The sequence below is a fragment of the Uloborus diversus genome, chromosome 10 (genome assembly GCF_026930045.1).
Source record: "Uloborus diversus isolate 005 chromosome 10, Udiv.v.3.1, whole genome shotgun sequence".
Taxonomy (NCBI): domain Eukaryota; kingdom Metazoa; phylum Arthropoda; class Arachnida; order Araneae; family Uloboridae; genus Uloborus; species Uloborus diversus.
Window position 1 is genome coordinate 132,975,667 of NC_072740.1, and position 13,896 is coordinate 132,989,562.

Genomic DNA, 13,896 nt, shown 5'->3' on the forward strand with positions numbered 1-13,896 from the left:
AAAAACAAAACAATTTGTTTATTTTTTTTTAAATTGAACACGTAACTAAGATTTCAGTAACAATGTATGGATTTAGGTACACTGTACATAGTTGAATAAGATAATCTTTTAAAAAATACTAAGCACTTTTCATAACGCACTCAAAAGGACAAGATAACCTTTCTGTGTCAGAAAGGACAATTTAAGAATTCCTGTAGTTTTCGAAAATTCCAAGATAATGAGACCACAAACGAAGAAAAGAGCGACTCAAGTCATGAAGAGAATTTCTTATCATTATCTAGCTTTCAATCATAACTTCGAGTGTTGAATCAACATGTATATTTTTCTTATTGGGAAAGTTTGGTTTGAAATGACTTCACCTTCTACTATAGGTCTATTGTAGGGTAACGGCACCAGTAACACACATGCTTAAGACATCGCTCTCAAGTTAACTCAATTTTCTAAACATTTTAATGTATTTAGAATTTTTAAACTATGTTTCTCTTATGCAACTACATCTCATCTAACGTTTGACTGCTTCTGGTTTCTGTAAATTAGTTAATTCTATTTTTATTTGCTCAATTTCGAAAAAAGGTCCGGCTCCCAGTAACAGACACCGAAACATCTGATGATATCCAGTAACAGATAGGATAAGGAAAGGATGAGTAATGGTCTAAATTCCCTTTTACTCTTCAAAATGTGCAAAAGTTCTTTAATTTTAGAACTGAAGCCTTATTTCGCTCAAATGAACATGAAACACCAGCTGACTTCGTGATGGCTGTTCACCACCACTGCCTTGTAAGTACCAATTGGCTCATAAAATTCACTCTGATGACATTGGATGGTTACACCGTATTCATGGGCCACAGCAACATCAGTTTTACCCGCCTAAAATTCTTAGTTAAATCCAAACTTATGACTGTCTGTTACTGGACCCTTGTCTGTTACTGGTGCTATTGCCTTACTTTCAGTGTTATCTCCTAGCAGAAAAACTCACACTTGTGACGTAACTTGCTACACAATAGGCAGCTTCTTTCAATTACTGAAGGTTAGACATTCATTTTTTTTTTCTCTCAGAACACAGCGACAAGCAGAGGCGGCGATTGGGGCTTATAAGTGAGGGGACAATTTTTTTTTTCAGTAAGGTGAAGACTATTTTAGGCTATCTTGAGTGACTGGGGGGGGGGGGGGGCTTTTGATGTTCTCTCGCGCAATTTTTTTTTTAATTGTAATTTTAAAAACTTCCGTTTTAGTAGAGCTTTGTCAACGTTTGGGGAATGGAGAGGAGTTTCCAGGGTTGTCCCCGCAATGTTTTTTTTTTTTTAAATAAAGTATAATAATTTTTAAATAATATAAACGAAGAAGTTTGAACTGTCTTTGTTAATATAAGAATAAGGAAGGCTCTTCAGGGAAAAAAATCTTTAGTAAAGTTAGAACGAGGGGTTTGGGGTTCTTTCCTAGAAGTTTAAAGCATTTTTTAAACGTCTTTTAAAACGTTATTTCAAAAGGAGGAACAAAAGGGCTGGGTAGTTCTCCCTGTATTTATTTTTCTTGAACTGATGAAATCCTAAGAACTCAGTCTTGAACTTCCTTTGGGGTACTTCAGAAAAAGATCTCCGGATTTTTTTTTCTAAATTGGAGTCTTAAAAACGCAGTTTTACGCTATATAGCGACGTTCTCTTCCTGAATTTTTTTTCTTCAAACTGCAATCTTCAGTTTGCAGTCTAAAGCGCAAATTTAGGTCATTTTTGACTTTAAAGAAAGGATGAAGTGCGCTCGGGGATTTTCTCCTGGAAAATTTTAAAAGTTGAAGCTTTAAAAATGAAATTTTAAACAATATTTGTTGGCGGTAATATTCGGGTAACATCACCCAGAATGTTTTGAAATTGAAATCTTAACTTTGAGGCAATTTTTGATGATGAAAAAAGTTTGTGGGGGGGGGGAGTTGCCCCCTTGCCCCCTCCCCGATTCGCCGCTTCTGGCGACGAGTAATGTCACTCTTAACCACAATCACAGTTATTCCTTGTACAGTACCATCACGGAAGATCCGGATCTTCGAAAATCTTTCGAAAATTAATATAAAGTACACTATAAATTATATTAATTTTTGACTTATTTTCCATCTTAACATCAAGTACTCATTGTTTTATAATTCCTATTTATACCACTTGTTCAATAAATGCTACTAATTAAATGTCATTTTTTGATACATATGCGAGCATTTGGTGCATAAGTGCGGGCATAGGTGAGGCATTTTTACAAATGTAATTCTCCTGTTGCATTGCATCCCACTTTTAGAAAAATTCAAACGTTCCAATTTTGAAAAGTTCACGATACCTCCCTGGGAAACAGTTCAACTACTATGTAACTCAGTTCTTATACTTTTTTTTCCCGTGCAATTATTTTTTACGTGCTCTTTTGTTTTTTATATGTAAATTTGTAAATATGTGTTCAGTATAATGTAGGGCATTTGTACTTCTTTTGTTAGAAATTAAGCCCTGTAATAAGTAATGCAAAAAGTGGATTTAACTGAAATGATGAACACAATCAAAGTTTTTCAAACACTCTAAAAATAGCGTTAATATTTTTCTTGCGTTGAATCCATTCGCAAACCTGAGCCATGTTTACTCATATATTCCCGGGAATTCAAACTTTGACTCAGAATTGTTACATGTTCGAACATTACGCATGATATAAGAAGATTCTATTTTCTAAAACGATTTCTTGTAATTAAAAAAAATAAAAAGTATATGTTGTGGGCCATACGATTACACCCGCAACATGTACAAACCATTATTTTTCAAGTATAATTTTTTTCCTATAGTTGATATATCATATTATGATACAAATTTTTCATTATTCTGCCGTGGGGAGGTAAAGCGCAGCGCATGAAGAAATTAGTTTTTAAGATATTTGAAAGAACTGCGTTTTGGTTTCCATACTAACAATACGGAAATATTGGAACGCTCTTTTCGGGCATTATTTTATAATAAAGCTAAAGTACAATCAATGGAAAAATGCAAAATAAATAAATAAATAAGGTTGTTAAGGTGGAGGTCATACTTGAATCAGAAAATGTTGACCTTTCCTGGTCCTTCGAAAGTCGGACAGTGTCTTTTAGTAGGACTCCAATCTGTGCCAGTCCCTTTGACCAAGTCTCAAAAGCGACTTGTAACGGCTCCATGTAATTTTGCCGCAGCTCACTATTAACAAAAAATAAATAAATAAATAAATAAATCTCTTTCGTCTGTTCATATTTTCATTTTGGATTTTACCACTACTCATATTAAATGTGAGATTCAGTTTCTTTATCATTTTCTTCAGTTACCAGATTTCTTTGATATGTTGTTCTATTAATTTTCTCGAAGATGTACGTTGACACTTCGTGCCATGTAAACGAATTGGTTCCTGCAACTCATGTTTATAGTCAGTAAGTTACCGCCCTATAACCAGGGCTAAGGCAGAAATACATGAAATACACCGCCAGCTCAGTCAATTCCAGCCGAGGACTGCAGTTTCGTGCTTATTAGCACTCATCAGCCCGGCATAGGAGTGACTGAGCTGGAGGTGGAAAACCTCTTAAGGAAGCCAAGAGTGACCGAAACAATGGTTCGGTTCAACTCGAATTTTGAAGACAAAGGCAGGTATATTCAGTAAGTTACCGCCCTATAGCCAGGGCTGAGGCAGAAATACATGAAATACACCGCCAGTTCAGTCAATTCCAGCCGAGGACTGCAGTTTCGTGCTTATTAGCACTCATCAGCCCGGCATAGGAGTGACTGAGCTGTAGGTGGAAAGCCTCTTATGGAAGCCAAGAGTATCAAACAATGGTAGCTAATACAGAATTAGCACTGACCAGACGAGTGACCGAAACAATGGTTCGGTTCAACATAAATTTTGAAGGCAAAGGCAGGTATATTCAGTAAGTTACCGCCCTATAGCTTTAATGGTTGAACCGAACCATTGTTTCGGTCACTCGTCTGGTCAGTGCTAATTCTGTATTAGCTACCAGTTTGTTTGGTACTCTTGGCTTCCTTAAGAGGTTTTCCACCTCCAGCTCAGTCACTCCTATGCCGGGCTGATGAGTGCTAATAAGCACGAAACTGCAGTCCTCGGCTGGAATTGACTGAGCTGGCGGTGTGTTTCATGTATTCATGTTTATAGTATTTTCCTACCTCTTCCCTCTTGGCAATTTAATTTGAAGATTTTAGTATACTTTTTCCATCTACCCAAAGTGAAATGCCCACTAATATTAACAATACAGTTCAATAAAAAATATCATTTTTCATTCTTGACACAATATTCTTATGTTTTCAAACTCTTATGATAGCATTATGCTTTTCAGGAAATTGAGGTTCTGAGTACGAATTCCAAAATATAGTCCCATTTGGCTGTTGAAAGTTTAGGCTCATGTTTTATTATTCTTCCTACTTGAACAGCTCCGGCAGATTCTCTGATTTCAATTGAAACCACCGGAAAGAAATGGTTATAAGAAAATTTTAACAAAATGTGTTTGCTGTAAAAGAAGTGATTAGAGCAAAACAATTTGAAAAAAAAAAAATGAAATTTCTTACATGACTGAAGATTTTTCTAACAACCCCTGAAAGCAAAAACAATCAATCACCCTCAACTAATCACTAAGCAGCAATTTAAAAACTTAACATTCAAAACGTCTTTTGCAGCAGAGAAAATTACCAAATACGTTTTAAGGTACCTGTCAAGCATAAAAGATTTTTAACCTGGAAAATCATTACATTTGTTTAGAAACTTCTCTAATCTGCCGACAATCGGATAAAAGTAATAAAATCGGACTTAAAGAAGAGATAATAAATGTCAGACGAAATTAATGGCGTGAAACATTTATTGACGCAGTAATTCCTTAATGTTGTCTGGTTTGTGAACAAACTGACTCACATGTTTTCTGCCACTGCTAGAAACCCCTATTTTAAACAACTTTCCCGTAATCAGTATCTATGGAAACTTGAAAAAGTTGAAACCCAGACAAATATTCGTATTAAAGTTAAAATCTCCTTCAGGCTTAACTTGAAAAAATATGTATGATATCGATTTAACGAATCTGTATTGATAATGTGCCTGATGATAAAAATAGTAGCAACATAAACTCTTTAAACTCCGAATAACTGAACATTAACCTATTTGGTTAATATTGCAAAAGGATTTCGTTCTAAAAATTATAAATTTGATATAGTTAACTAGTTTAGAATTCAATAAAACAACTTTTATTGGAATAATTAATTTCGATGTTGAGAGGATTATACGATATGCTTATTTGAAATAGTCAGTTATTCCGTTCACTTCTCATTTCTTCTTGAAACAATGATGTTTGTAACTAATTTTTAATTTACCATATAGGGTAGGTGGGGGTAAAGCCCCGCGTGGGGTAAAAATCCGCACCGACATTTTAACTTGATCACCTTGGAGTAAGAAATTAACCTCTAGGTGCTGGGTTTGTCCTATGGAAACCTATTGATCAATGAAATTTTGTCCTTACTAGGCACTCCAGAGACGAGAAAGGGGGATAAGTCTGTTTTTTACTACTTTGATATAACTTTTCTAATACATTATTTGAACATTGTAAAATGTAGAATTTGAAAAGAAAAATCAATGAATTACACGTTAATACTGGTACATTAAAGCTTCACTTTCGTGTGAAAACAGTTATTTTAATGGTTGCTTAAAAGCAACATGGCGCGTTTTTCAGAAAGTGACAAAATGGGGAAAATCCCCGCAGTTGTTTTGGGGTAAAACCCCGCATCTCCAAAAGGTCAAGGATTCTCTCCACTCGGCTGAAAATTGTCTCTTTTTTGAAATACTATTAATATTTTTGTTTAGCATGTGTTTTGTACAACTTATTCAACTTAAACAATTAATTGTTGGTGGACATTTACTCATGAAGTTTTAATTTGGATAACATTTGTTAGGAAAAATCTTACATTCATTTCAATTAAAATCTGCTTTCATTATGTAATAATTTTTTCTCTCTTTTTTTTTTTTTTTTTTTGAACATTTACGTGAGTTTAATTTTTTGTTCCAGTACCTTCAGAAGAAAAACAATTCAGAACCGATAAATGTCGTGCTTAATGAAGCACGTAACTTAATTGCAGGCATCTCTTCGTTCTGTATGATAGACATTAAAGTTAGGTTCAAAAATATCGATTGAAGACATCTCTGAAAAATGGAACAAGAGCTTGGGACTTCAAAGAAGAAACAGATTTTCCTATCATTTCGAGTTAAACTGAATAGAATAACTCGAAGCTTATCCCTGCACAATGTGGCCCAGATAACTTCAATATGACAAGAAGGGGGAGGGTGTGTAGAGGGGTTTTTTTTACATAAAACATCTAGAAGCCTGCAAACGTACTGAGACACAGGAAGAGTCATTGGAAATGAAGACGTTATTAATTAATTGTCGTAACCTCAGCAAGGCACGGTCCCATCCACGACGCAATAACATTTTTAGAAAACTCAACTTAGTGTACTGTTTACTTAAAGCACTGGGTACTACATATTCAATTAAATTATAGCCTCAGTCAATTAAACTAATTTTTATAATGCGGCTGTCATTTTTTCCCGGGTAATTAATCCTCCTTTTGTGGACAAGAAAATATTATTTTTGTGACAGAGTTTAAAAAAAAAATAAATAAACTTTTAAAGTGTGAGATATTTAAGTTCGGTACTGCTGAATAACAGTACACCGATGGTTCAAGGAGGTTTTTCAAGTGTTTTTACCAAGCAGTCACCCTTTTTAATCACATTCATCTTGAGTGGAGTAAAGATCCGCATTGCGGGGTTTTACCCCATTTTGTGGGGCAAAACCCCGCAATTTTGTTTTCCCGCTAAATTGTAATTTTCTCAATTATTACTAATCAGATGTAGCTATAATTTGGAAGGATTATAGGTAACAACCCACGCAATGATTCTACAATTTGAAAAAATGGGAAAATATGCCCTTTATTGACCATGGTGGTATAAAAACTGAAAATCGCGGGGCTTTACCCTCACCTACCCTACACAAATTCCTAATCATTTTGTTTGCTCAGTGTAAGAAAGACTTTCTCAGTGCTCATGAAAACAGATTAACAAAAAGTGCAAGTTGCGGATTTTCTCAGTAAAAGAAAACCTAAAAATTAATGTCCAAAAACTAACTGTTCTTCAAGTAGAATGTTTCGTGTATACGATGTATTATACTCTGTGGGGCAGGACTGCACTTGTTTATTTTTGCAGAATGCGTTTCATATCAACAACTCATATGCATTTTGAATTTTACACAATAAGATTTAAACCGATGCTCCATCTACGATCAAATTGGAATAAGAATTAATCGGCAATCTTTAGCATCCAGTTTGGACAACTATGCTGCCCTGGGCAATTATATCAGAAAATTTCCTTTTACTCCCTGTCTTTTATTATACTTTAGTTTACAAGTAGGGTAGGTGGGGGTAAAACCCCGCGATTTACAGTTTCTATAATATCATGGTCAAGAAAGGATAGCTTTTCCCACTTTTTTTAACTAGGATCGTAGAACGGTTTATTAACTATAACTCCACCGAATTAAAACTCTGTCTGATTTGTAATTATCCAGAAATAAACAATTTAGTTGAAAATCAAAATTGCGGGGGTTTACCCCATAAAATGGGGTAAAGCCCCGCAATGCGGGTCTTTACCCCATTCAAGATAAATGTGAATACTAAGAGTGACTGCTTGATGAAAACATTTGACAACCCCTATAGTGTCATTGATTTATTGTTATTCATCAGTATTGAACTCGAATATCTCATATATTTAAACATAAATTTTTAAAACTAGTACAAAAATGATTTCGTCTCCATAAAAGATGGATTCAGTAACGTGGGAAAATATGACAGCCGCATTATGAAAAATAACTTAATTGACTGAAGCTAAGCTATATGTATAGCTGGGACAAACCTAACCTGGCTGCATAATGAAGGCTCTCTTGATTCTTATCACAGCATTACGACGCGAAGCAGCCAGGTTAGTTTTACTGCAACTATAGATACCTACGTAACATATATTTCTCCCAGTTTAATCTCTTAAAACAGTTATTGTGTTGTGAAACAATGCTGTCCTGTGAGGTTACGACAATTTTTTAATTTATGTCTTCATTTACAACGAATGACTTTGTGTCTCAGTAAATTTTCTGGCTACTGGAATATTTTTTTAATAAAAAAACCCTTTTACATAGCCTTCTCCTTCTCGGCATATTGGAGTTAGCTTGGACACATTGCGCATAGGGATAAGCTTTCGGTTTTTCCCAGCACTGTTATTCAAAGTTAAGAGAAATCTATCTTTTTTGAAATCCCACACTTTTGTTCCATTTTTCAGAGATTTCTTCATTCCATCTATTTGAACCGATTTTTAATGTCTACCATACAAAACGCAGAAACGGTGGCAATTAATTAAGTGCTTTAATAAGCTTGACATTTCTCACGGTTTCAAATTGTTTTCTTTTATAAGTACTGAAACAGAAAATCATACGTACGTAAATGAACAAAAAAAGGAAATTATATTATTAGAAACATATTTGAGTTTAAATAGACGTAAGGTTTTATACATAAAAATCCTATCCAAATTAAATCTTTATGAATAAATGTCCACCGACAATTTATTTTTAAAGTAGAATAAACTGCACAAAATGCATGCTAAACAAAAATGTCAATAAAATTTCAAAAATTACAATTTTAAGCGCAATGGAGCAAATCTCCACACTTTTCGAGATGCGGGGATTTACCCCAAAACATCTGCGGGGATTTACCCCAAAACATCTGCGGGGATTTTCCCCATTTTGACACTTTGATAACAACAGGGAGCGTTTTTCATAAACAGACATTGGAATAACTATTTTTACTCAAAGGTGAAGCTTAAACGCAACAGTATCAACGTGTTACTCCTTAATTATTCTTTTCAAATCTTACATTTTCCAATGTTCAAATAATACTTTAGAAAAGTTAGATCAAAGTAGTAAAAAACAGATTTACCCCTTTTTCTCGTGTCTGGATTGCCTGGTAAAGACAAATTTTCACGACACATTAGATTTTAATAGGACAAACCTACCACATAAAAGTAAACTTCTCACTCCAAGGCAGTCAGGTCAAAAAGTCGGTGCGGGTTTTTACCCCGCGCGGGGCTTTACCCCCACCTACCCTATATTTATTTGGTTTCCATTGTCAACAAAGCGTTATTTTTTCAACCTGTGGCCTAACTTTTAATATGTAAATGATGTTTGTGATTTTGTTTTTTAAAAACGTTTCTTTAAATATCTATAAAACTCATTTTTTGTAGATACTGCCATTGACCTGCCCATGGTAGTATGCCTTATTAAATTTACTGATTTATTATTTAACTATTCCGCCCAATTTCTCGAAACCAGGGGTATTTGGCAATTTTTTCAAATTTTTGGCTTCCCTAATATGGCGCAAAATGCTAATTACAGAAAACACACATCTTTTCTTCCAGCGCATATTGGAGTTTTCGCTATATTTAGGGTAAATTAGAGTAATGACGCTGAGTGGGCAAATCCCGCTTTAAATATCTCTAAATAGAATAGAATTAAAAACTCGCGAAATGTACCGTAACGTTATTGTAAGTCATTGTCGGAAGGCAGGTGTTTTTGTGACTTCATGTAATTAATTTACAATTGTTTTGTTATAAAATTCAACAGCATCTAACTTGCAGGTAAGTTTACATACTTATTTTGAAATGTTAATTAATTCATTACGCTACTTCACCTTCATGCATTTATTTATGTTTTCAGTTCTTTCTTTCACCAATTAGAATACATTCAAGTCGAACGTGGTGATGAAGGGTAATGTAAGTATATTGGTGTGTATAAGACACCAGCTCTTTCAGTGACTGAACATTGATGAGTCACAGATTTCTGCTGATGATTATGACGATAATGATCGAGATGATTTGCTTTCAATCGAAAAGGAAATGCAGAGGGAAATTTGAGATTGATAACGAAAGGAAATTTCGATGTACTCAATATGTAGTTACGAAATGTGAAGGGGGTCACATTAAGCCTCATGTACTGGTCAAACATGTATGTCAAGGTGTGAACAGCCCACATAACTATCATAACTATATGTGACTTTTGTGGAACTTAAATGGTGTATCCAAACTTTGAGGGAAACTATCCTTCCATGAATTATTGCGGCAAAACTGCTGAATCAATGGTACAGTTAAATAAACAATTTCAACAAAAATCCTGAATTTTTATGAAAAATTATTTGATTCCAAACTGATATAAAGGTTTTGTTATAAAAAAAAAGGTATGCTTCGTTTATAAAAAAAGCATTGATTTATTCTGTAAAGTCGACTAGCTGTTACCTTACGTGATCTTCATTCCCGAACTTTGCTCTCCACGATGCGGCCAGGCTTAGGTCTTCTACTTTGTTGTTTGTTCGTTTCTACGGGTTGATATGTTGAGGTTAAAACCCAAACAAGACCTGACGCAACAGCTAGTATTTAGTAAAGTTGAACTAATATTAAAAATGAATTATTCATTGCGAAAGTTTTCCAGCAAAAACGCTTAGGCCAGAAAGGCAGGGGGTACTTCCTTTTGCGTCAATACATTCATCACGCGGTTACTCTGGGGAAGACGCTATTTCCCTCGACCTGATCCTAAATCCTCCCTTTGACCTTTTTTTGACCTAGCGCAGACGTGCAATATGTCAAAAAACGTCGGAAATGTATAGCGAATTTTTATACACAACTCCAGGCAGTAGCAATTTCAATGGTGCTATTTATATCACAGAGTGATACTTTCCTATCCGCAAAGGGGAAAGTCGCTGTCAACATGGGAGAATAAGGTCGTGGTCAAATAACATGGTTCTGTATCAAGTATATTTCCAGTCACAACATGATCATTGATCATGGTCGAATTAAATTAAATCACGTGTTCAACTCAGGCTGTAAGGTTATGCTTACCAAATGGTAGTACAAAGCCGCTTTCATGTTGTGGCGTTTTGGTAGTACGTGCGGCATGCTGAGTGGTAAAGCAAGAAGTCACCAGGGTAAACTTAACATTATTTTATTTACACAGCTATTTACAAGATTTAGAAATGATCCGTAGTTAGATAGATTTCTGGAGAGTCAGCAGAAAACATGACTGACCTCTCCAAAGTTTTTGAACGTTCTCTTCGTTTCCAAGTCAGCCGCGCCCCAGCCCCGCAAAATTCATCTCCCCTTTTCTTGGAAAACAAACGGAGATTCTCCCTCTCTTTTCCCAAGGATGCAGCTGGTCCATGGATGCAGGTGGCCATCCTGGGAACGGAATGTTAAACTTGAGCCAAAACGGCCAAAGGTCAGCTAGGGGGCGGAACATAGTATTTTATGGATTTGAAAGAATTCGATGTAGCTGGCTTCGAAGCGTGGGAATGAGTAAAAAGTGTGGGAAACAGTGGCATCCATTGACAGAAAGCGTACTATGCCACAATGTGAATAGTCTAAAGCAGCGGTTCCCAACCTTTTCCCTCTTGCGAACCCCTTCCAAACTCCGAAAGAAGTTGGTGAACCCCTTGGGTACTAGGTAATAAGTAACAAGCAAAAAAAAAAAAAAAAAAACGCCCGCGACACACACACACATATAGACAATAAAATTTGGGAGACTTTTTTTAGTTTGATGCTGCTCCATAGTTTATAACAAGAACAAAAACATAATTACAAAATATAGAATTACAAATACTGCTACGAACTAAAATGGTTGCTAAAAAATAAACACAAAATATATTCACCAAACAATAAACACAGTGATTATTCTGTGTTGAGCTTCAATCAACTTCAAAAAAATTTTGAAAATGGGACATTTGTGGAACAAAGAGGTTCAAAAAAAGATTGGCTCAAATTTTTCTGACACAAGGGAACACTTATCAAAATTATCACTAAATCAGAAGTCAATTAAAGGATGATATTTAAAATACCTTTCTGGTAAATGTCTCAGATAAACGAAATGAACTTTTTTCTTACAGTAAAACGAGAGAGATCTCTAGGTTTAAGTCTTCTTAAAAAGGACTACGAGCCTAGCTGTTTGATAAAGATATACTGCGTACATTAATCGTTTGATTGTTGAAAAATTTTCTTGTAATTATGCTATCAGCGCGGAGTAAAATGCGTATATTGAGAATAATAGAGGCGTCTATTTTCCAGGGCTGTGGAGTCGGTGTCGGAGTCGAAGACGGACTGATTTTGAAGTAAAGGAGTCGGAGTCGTTAGAAAACATGCTGACTCCGACTCCGGGCTTCTTTTTTCTTCCATTTTCACTGACTCTCCTTGCATTTTTTAAAAACTGACTACCAATTGGTTCGATTACATGTATAAAAAGCTACTAATGAGAAATAACTGCCGTTATGGCAATCAGCTAGCTTAAGTGCTTACCGAACTTTCTGTAGCCGTATGGTTTGCTTGCTTTTTTAACTTAACTAATAGCAACTATCAGCAAACGGTTTCGTTGCCTAACATTTTCAAGTAATCACTTTCAAATAAAAATAGAAATATAGTGTTTTGTTCGATCTCAGTTATAATATAGTAAAAGGAACGTAACAATTTAGTAAGTCGAGGCCCGTAGCTCAGGTGGAAACTTTTGAGAGTGATCGGCAAATTCAAATACGTTCTGGCGCGAAAGCTCGAATCCAAAAGATCCGATGAAATAATCTAATTTTTTTTCTTTATTAAGACTATTTCTATAAGCTTGGTTCTCACTAAAAAGGAACAAAATAAGTGTAAATGATCTCTTGGATACAATACTCAATAACTGCAGTTAATCTTAAAATCTTAATTTTAAGGTTAATTCTAAAGCAGTCAATAAAATTAAAATTAAAAATTTAGCGAAGAAATATAGGTATAGTAAAAGCTATTCGTACAAATTTGTATACTGCCGCATTTTGTGCAAAATTTGCTCCTGACGTATATGTGCCCTATTTTCGTTGAATTGATTAAATAAAATTAAAAATATATCCGGAAAAATTTTTAGAATGAAAGAATTTATATCTTTATAAACTGTAAAATTACCTTTGGGTGTCACCCGGGGCAAACCACCCCCTCTCAAGAACTTAGGCTTAGAAAAAAAGCTTTTTTCCTCTCAAGTTACAGCTTTCAAAAATTGAAAGCAAACGATTTGATCAAATCTACGTGTTAAGCATTAAACTCGTAACTATTGGAAAATTTGATTTTTAAATTGAATTTCTAACGTTGTATGCGTCTTGGGTTTACAATAAAATACAAAATGCGAAATTTTCATAAAAATGAATTAATATTTCAACCTCTGTTTGGAGAGGGAATTGAAAAAATACAATTAAAAAACAAATCCGGAGTCGGAGTCGGGCATTAAAAAATCCAGGAGTCGGAGTCGGGTCGGAGTCGGATATTTTCCTTCTGACTCCGCAGCCCTGCTATTTTCAATATACACATCATTTACTCTAATTTTTACACAAAAGGTAATTTTTAACGAAACAAATATTTTTAAACTCACTTACTACAAGAGAAATTTTCTACCCAAATTTCATAAATTTCTTATTTACATATAGCGCTATTTAAGTTGCATGGTTAAATTCCGTTATTTCTTTTTTTTTTTCATGCGTAAACCTCACACTGACAAACTTTCACCCACGAAAATTTTCTATAGTAATTAATTTTTCATACTTCCTGTGGTATGCTTAGGTTGCTAGCCATTCTTTCCCTTTTTCGACAATAGAGCTCGAAGTAAATTGTTGTCTCACTTCTATGCATTTTTAACTCAATACAAGAGAAGAGGGATAGCTATTCGCCGGACTCAAATGGTAAAGAAATACTAAACATCAAAATAATTTTAGACGCTCGCATATGGCCCATGTAATGTTTTCATCAAGTTTAATCAATCTTTCCGATACAACATTTCCGAGG